Source organism: Leptonychotes weddellii, chromosome 2, assembly GCF_054177405.1.
Source record: "Leptonychotes weddellii isolate Sample4059 chromosome 2, ASM5417740v2, whole genome shotgun sequence".
NCBI classification, from domain to species: domain Eukaryota; kingdom Metazoa; phylum Chordata; class Mammalia; order Carnivora; family Phocidae; genus Leptonychotes; species Leptonychotes weddellii.
This window is the reverse complement of record NC_138370.1, coordinates 12,103,261-12,111,244: the sequence shown is the minus strand read 5'-3', so window position 1 is coordinate 12,111,244 and position 7,984 is coordinate 12,103,261. Positions and strand designations below refer to the sequence as shown.

Here is a 7,984-nt window from a genome sequence, read left to right as displayed (position 1 = left end):
TTGGGTTCTAGCTAACTAATACAAACTGGTATCATGTGTGGAAAACTAAAGCAGTGATATCGAGGACAAACAAGACATTGTCCCAGACCACAGAGAAAAAGAAGAAAGAGGTAGTGTATATATAAAAGAGATGATGGATAGGAAGGAAAGAGAACAAAGATCCCAATTCTTTGTTAGAATATTTTTTAAAAAGCTGAACCAGAATCAATTATCAAAGACATAATTAAACAAAAATTTCTGGAGTAAAAAAATAATCTGGGCATAAAATTGGAAAGAGCGCACTATATTACAGGCAGTATTAATAAAAAGGTACTCACGCCTGTAGAGAGATCTAGGTTTGAGAAAAATGGCAGTCAGTTGGTTCCAAGTCCCCCCTCCACCCTTCCAGGAACAAAAAAAAATCAACAATGGAAAACACAGCAAAGGGGAAACACATGATAAAAAGGGCATTATTAGGTCAATGGATGAAATTGGAATATCGATGGTTAGATTAGGGAAAAAATATCTTTTCAGTGTTAAATTTACCGAAGTTGCAAATAGATTCTCCCTAGTCTTAGGAAATTCACTGCCGTATTTAGGGGTAAAAGGTAATTAACTTACCCTCAAACAGTTCAGAAGAGAGTTGTGTGTGCGCACGCGTACCCACGTGCGTGCGTGCACACGCGCGTATGTGCGCATACGTGCGCACATCTGCACAAGTGTGCGTGCACGCGAAAGCTTGTGCGCACGTGCGTGCACGTTGTGCGTGCACGCTGTGTGTATCTGCGCACATGCGTGTGAGTGTTACTCTGAAAGAGTGAGAACGAAGACAAACGGGACCAGATATCAGTGATGGGTGAATCTGCGTTAAAGGTATTTGGGTGTTTTTTATACTAATCTTATTCTTGCAACTATTTTGTAATTCTGAAATATTAATGTATATATATAATTTGTAAATGCTGTCCAACAAATAAAAAAATTCTAAGCATATTTAATTATAAAAGAGAGTGTCCTTCAAAAGAGAACAAAACTCAAACTGGACTAGCAAACTGGATTTAGATTTTCGGGGGTTATGTTAGGTGTCAGAAGAAATGAAATAATAATTATACAACTTTGGTGTACTGTCCTTGTGGCTTAAGATTTTTATCCTCAGTCAAGAAGTTATTTTTCTTTGGTGAAGGCTTCAGAAAAACTATCTTATACCTTCAAGAACGAAGAAATCATATCATCTCTGTGTTCTTCTTAAAAACTTACCTGAAGATGTATTGCAATAGACTGAAAGATGATTATCATTCCAGTTCTAGCACTGGTGATTCATTGAATAAAATAACTGGCCACCTGTCATTAAAACCAGTTAGTAGTGTTCAATCTCAAAAAATCATTGTAAATAAGTAAATGTAAATGAATTTAGATTTTTCATAGTTAAGAAGATACATAAGCAAATCAATGTCAGAAACCACAAGCTGGATTCTTACAAAGTCTGGAAAATGGTGAGGGAGAAGATGGTAGAAGGGGAAATATAGGGGAATTTGCTCATTTTTTATTGGGGAAATCAGGATTATGCATAATGTTGACTTTGATAATTGATGAAAAGTAAATTGAGAAAACATAGAAACATTTAAATGCAAGGGTAATAAAAAGAACACAATGCTGGTGATATGAGCAGTTGCCAACCTTGAGTGAGATCAGAGCCAGGACAATACCTTATGCTGATCGGGGTGCAGAGCAATGGGTGCTGTTGCTAGAACCTCCTGGCTCCAGAAACACCACGGCGCTTGAAGGCCTGGGCGCATCAGGATGTTGTTGGGGGCCCGTTGAGGTTTCAGTGAGAGCATCAGAAGTGAAGGACTTTAATAAGAGTTAGGAGCAAAGCTAGGCCTCCAACAAATAATTCTTCTCTTTTTGACAGTAACAGCTCCTGGCTTGCCACTGGGCCCTGGAGGAGACAGCTGGCCATGGGACACCAAGTGACCAGATACCTGATATTTGCCATTCATGAGCTGGTTGTTATTTGATCCACTCGGCCATAAAATTGGAAATTCCAAGAAGTGCTCGACCATTACAGAAAGATGATATATTGATCTATACAGGCCCATGCCTAACAGTTCCTGAAGGTACGAATAAGGCCCAAAAGCAAGTCACTCACGTGCCTGGTATATGTACCCTGGCCACACTGGCAACCTCACCCGTACCCATTGCCCCAGGGCAGGTTCCCAATGACCAGCTGACGACAGAGGGTAACAATTCAAGCCCGATTTAGATGGCTCTGTGCCATATGCCAGCACCAGCCCAAAGTGGACTGTTGTGATTATGGCCCCACGTAGGGGTAGCCCTGGACACTGCGGAAAGGAGATCCTCCCAGTGGGCAGCACTCTGCCTGTAAGAGGAGCGGGCCTAGAGTAAGGCCCTACATTGATCCGTGGAAGGGCTGACGGTTGGCCATATGGTCAGAGATAATGCCAAGGTTAAAAAAAAACCCCACAACTGTATATATATTAGTCTGAGTTAATTAAATAGGATTGTATATATAGTGTGTGTATATATACACTATATATATACAATTGTAAAATTAAAACTGTATGTCATAGTGTTAACATTATGGGTGGTTTTTATTTTCTTCCTTGTATTTTCCTAGATTATTTTTCGGTGATTATTATTTTTATAAACAGAGGCAAAAAAGTTAAATATTATTTTAAAAAGAAACTTTCTTATGGCCTGGCTTCATAGAAAGACATTCAGCAGGGTTTGTGTAGTTTATTTTGCTCTGAAGTCTGTCTTCTGTAAGAAACATTGTGGTTAGTCTGTGAATGGGTTCTGTTACGACCCTTGGTGAACCTGCTTTGGCATGCTATATACCAAAGACAGTGGAATCATGAGCTTTATAACTGACTCAGTCATATAAATAGAATGCAAATGAGCAGCTTTCTGTTGCTCTAAAAGTACATGAGGCAGTGTGACGTCATTGAGAGATCCAGGCTTTGGGGGAAGACTGGCTGACATTTGATTCCCAACTCTGCTGTTTATTAGCCATATGACTTTGGACAATATAACTGACCTCCAAGTACAGATTTCCTTTTCTTGGAAAGGAGAGGTTGCCAACCACCTTATGTTATCCCTATAGAGTGATCAAAAGAATTGAAAGTGGTAAGTTACGTAAGCTATCTATCCACCTGAGCTCAGGCAGAAGCTCTGCATACGTTCTCTGCACCCATGCACGCTAAGGGAGAGTGGGTGGTGGGGCTGGAACAAGGAGCAGGCTCAATCTTTCCAGGCTCTGAAAAGCTGCTTACTTTCATCAGCAAGAAAGGGAGTGGATAGTTTCAATTTACCTTCTGCCCGACTGCCTATGATTGACTAAGTTGTGAGCACAAGTGGGCTAGCTGAAAGAGAAGGTTGAGAAGAGTCCCGGTACACTCCCCTCTTCTCCCTCAGAGCCTAATTCCTCCAAAACGAATGTGAGTAAGTCTCCAGTCACCATCTATTCGTACAGTTAGATGGGAAACCACAGAATAGGAAAGTGGCGTGCACAGATTTATAATATTATGAAGCAGGTATACTCGAGTAAAGGCAACCCAGGAAGTGCTCTAGCATGGCATTTGCTTTCCTGTCTGTTCTCTAGTTTAGTTTGGAAGATGCCTTCACTTAAGAGAAATTCCAGCACGTCCCAGGTGGATGAAACTTAAGAGCAATAAAAGAGACAACCTTGCAGTTAGAACTTTCTAAACTCTATCACCATAGGAAGGTCCTATGGCTCATTTCTGTCCCTGTCCATGTTCTTCCCCCAACATTACCAGGAGGCTCGTGGAATCCCAGGCTCCAGGTGCACAGCTAGTATGTGCCGAGCCATCACTAGGGTTCCCAGGGTAAATTGTGCACACCTCTTCCCAATCCAGCAGGACTGGTGACATCATGCTGATAGCCTGACGTCAGCTGTGCTGGTTGTACTTAGGACCAACACAGGTGCTTTAGAGTTAGACGAGTTTGGATTTGTAGCCTTGATTCCCAGTCCCATTAGCTTTGTACCATGAGTAAGGACCATGTGCTCTCATGAATCTTAGACCCCTCAACTATGAAATCAGGGGGAATGTATTCATCTTTAAGGCCATCATCCGTATGAAAAGTGCTTAGCATACTACTGGAGAAATAAGGGAAGTTCAAGTATTATTAAGTTCACTTTCCCTCAGGCAGCTGAAGTCTTGCTAGAATTTTCTAGGGAGCTCTGTTAGCTGTTCCCCATGATTTTAAGGGAGCAAGGGATAAAGCACGTAGGGAGGAATCAACCACAGCTCTTATCTCCAACATAGAATTGCAGGAGGCTCAGCCATGGCTACACATGGCCAGTGGACCACTGCCCTGAGGTGTTATTCATCCCACAGTCCACTCCATGTTCCTACGTGAGGTCCAAGTTTGCCATACCTGAAATACCTCCAAGCAGCCAAAGTCTTACAGCCTTCAGGGCCTGGAATATGGGGCAAGTTATTCCATAAAGTGAGGTTATTAGTCAATGTTCAAACCTTCTGAATCCATTAGAAAAGAAAGAAAAAGATGAGTGTGTGTGTGTGTGTGAGAGAGAGAAAGAGAGAGAAAGGAGGAGAAGGAGGGCAGGGAGGGAGGGAGGGAGGAAACAAGAAGAAGGAAGGAAGGAGGGAAAAAAGAAAGAAAGAAAAAGAAAGTACACAACTCTTTATTGTCGGTTTCCCTGATGTAATCTATTATGTCTGGGAATGACAGTCTTGCAGAAACATCTGGGACTCATCATCTGCCTTCTGCTACACCAGAGAAGAGATGATTTCTGGATATTAATCTAACATGGGGGCACTCTGTCAGCCTACCAAAGGGAACAGCAGGCTTTTCTAATTTATTGTGCCAGATGAGAGAATTTAGAGATTGGAGGGAAAGTTTTCATTGCAACGTCAAGGTGGGAGTCCTCAGTATCCTCCCCATCCAGATAAGCACGAGCTCCATCTGTTTCAGGGAAGACTCAGACTGTGGAAAACAAGCTCAATTCTTTGTTTCGCACATACACTCGAAAGAATAGATAAAATTTCAAGGACTGTTGAGACATCAGTCAGCTGGGGTAAGAACAAAGTCTCATTTTCTAGACTCAGTCAAGCCATTTACAACTGAGATTCTCTTCTGTAGATATTGGTGATTACTAATAGTTTAAAAAGAATCACCTACAGGAAAGACAGACATTGAAGTAACCTCTAGCGGAAATAAATTGATTCAAGTAGAAGATCACAGTCTAGAACTGACAATGAGTTTATAGCATGGTTCATTTAGAGCTCACTTCGATCTCAACAGGTCTTGGGAAAATTCTAAAATTATTTCTGTGATGCTTCGATTTCCTTTAAAAAAGGAAGAGAGCTGCAATTTCAGAGAGCCTCTAGGAGAATGGTCAATGTATAAACAGATGATTAATAGCCATAATAGACATCAGCATAATTGCCAGGAACCCTCATATTTGCTCCCTGCGTGCATAGAAAAGATGGTGTTAAGTCAGAAGGCAGCTGAAAGAAGTGATCTTTTCTTTTGAGTGATTTTTAAAAATGAAATATTTATAGTATTTTTTAAAAGCAATCATTTGCTATTGCCAGGCAATTCATTTGACAGTTATTTCATTTTATTTTATTTTATTTCGTCATATTTTTTAGAGAGGGAGAGAGGCAGAGAGAGAGAATCCCAAGCAGAGTCCACATCCAGTGCGGAGCCCACAGCGGAGCTCAATCTTAAGACCCTGAGATCACGACCTGAGCTGAAATTAAGAGTCGGACGCCTACTGACCGAGCCACCTGGGTGCCCCAGTGGTTATTTTAAATTAGGAAGAAAGGTCTCCAGATTTTATATGTTAAAAATGGTGTTTATTGGGGGCATAGAACCAAAAGCTCTCATTTTATTGAAGCTTATGACATATATTCAGCTATTAACCTTTAACGGTGAAAACAGAACACTCCTTCTAAGTTCTAGAATTCAATGAGAATCTAAACACTTTCCCCCAATATTCTTTTATTACAGACAATTTCTGGTTCAGTGAGAGTGCACCGCATTATAAGACAGCATTTGAAACACTGGGGAGAAATATTTCTTAAAGTATTTATCATCCTATGGGGTTTTAATTTTCTGCTGACTGTTACGACTTGAGAAGAGAGGGCCTCACTCTGGGGGGGGCGGGTAAAGCTATTTATGAATAGTTTGTGATTTGGAGCAGCTGCTTTTCACTATATATCTCCTTTTTTGATAACCACAGTTTCACAAAAAGCTACCACTAATAAGCAGGTGCATACTAAACAAATTGCAGCGAAGCTGTTACCTTGAAAGAAAGATGTCAAAAAAAAAGCTCCTACAGGTTTGAGTATCCTTGAGTTTCTTCATTATAGGAGAATAATAAATCTGAAAACCTGTTGCATCTTGGGAATCTAATGTTACTAAGAGAGAAGAATACTGTCAAGTAGTTTCCGTGCAGCTTTCACTCTGGGCTAAAATGAAAAACATCTCATATGAGATGTTGCATCCTCATGAGAATTAGAAAGGCTTTCATTCAACCCATACAAACAAGATGAAAATATCTGGGTTGTATCGTAAACATTTCCCCACCACGCTGGAGACCAAATCATACTTACCTTGTGCTTGGGTACTCGACAATGGGAAAGTAGAAACAATTACGAATTTGAATATGCTATTCCTGGCCATCCAGATGAAAAAGACATACAAGCAAAATAATGAGTTTCTCTCAAAATATTTATGATTAGAAATGACTAATCCACTTTCCCATGGTGCACTTCTGGAGTTGAAGAAGTCAAGAAATCTTTTACCATCCTACTGTTTTATTAAAACTTAATTAGGAGATGTGTGATACCTTTCGCTGCTAAAGACTCAGCCAATAGGCAGAATCACTTCATAGAGTATACCCTGGAACCCAGCCCTTGAATGCAAGTGGTACGATTGCAAAAGTACCAAATGAAAGTGACCTTTAAGTATGTTAGAAAATAAATTCTAGGATGACTACCAGCAGGAGCGTAAGTGGACGTGGCAAATAGTGAAGGGAAATTTGACAATGTATTTTAAAAGCCTTATGCGTGCATATAGCTTTTGACCTAGGAATTCTAATTCCAGGAAACATTCAGATTTCTTCATGGATGTTTGCTGCAGCCTAAAAATTCAACATCAGGAAAGTGTTTAAAGAAACGTCCCACAATGAGGAACAGAAGGAAAATGATTCAAGGAAAGAACTGTTGTGCAGCCATTTGGAGCAACGTGGCAGAAGAAAATGTGAAGTCATGACAAACGTTCGTGATCACTATGAGAAAAAAGCAAGTTACAAAGGAGTTTGGACTGTATGGTCCCAATTTTGCTTAAATATATATATAAAATGTTAAAAGGACATGCGGCCTTTCAAAATAATACTTGTGATCATCTTTGGGTGATGTGATGATTCTTAGTTCTTCTTTGTTTCTTTTCTGCTTCCCTATAATTTTCCTAGGATAATAAACATATATTAGTCTTTAATCAAAAAATGATCATAAATGTTAATATCAGTGAGGCATAAAAAACAGACCAGACATTCCAAGTGTTTATCCCCCACCCATGAATCGCTCCCTAGTTACTGTACCACTGCACCTGAGCTGTGTGGACAGTGAGTGCGTACGCGTGTTGTTGGGACCTCTCGAGCATGCAAGGGCAGCGCCGAGGTGGCACACGGGTCAGCAGTTCAAAGCAAAGCTAGACGTGGTTCAGGATAGATTTGTGTTATAAGCCTAATCCAGAGTTTACTCAAGTTATCTTTTAAAGATACAAATATGTTCTATCTCAAATACTTTTCAAACTTCAGTCATTTTGTTTTATTATTTTTTTATTATTTTTTAAAGATTTTATTTGAGAGAGAGAATGAGAGAGAGAGAGAGCACATGAGAGGGGGAAGGGTCAGAGGGAGAAGAAGACTCCCCGCCGAGCAGGGAGCCCGATGCGGGACTCGATCCAGGGACTCCAGGATCATGACCTGAGCCGA

General features: G+C 40.5%; 1 long non-coding RNA gene across 1 annotated transcript; it reads left to right on the top strand.

The window, feature by feature from the left end:
* Positions 1–703: 703 nt before the first annotated feature.
* LOC115943480 (uncharacterized) lies at positions 704–7,454 on the top strand. Its single transcript, XR_004078055.2, has 3 exons — positions 704–852; positions 1,889–2,093; positions 7,093–7,454. It is a non-coding gene; the product is annotated as an uncharacterized LOC115943480 (long non-coding RNA).
* The last annotated feature ends 530 nt before the right edge of the window (positions 7,455–7,984 follow it).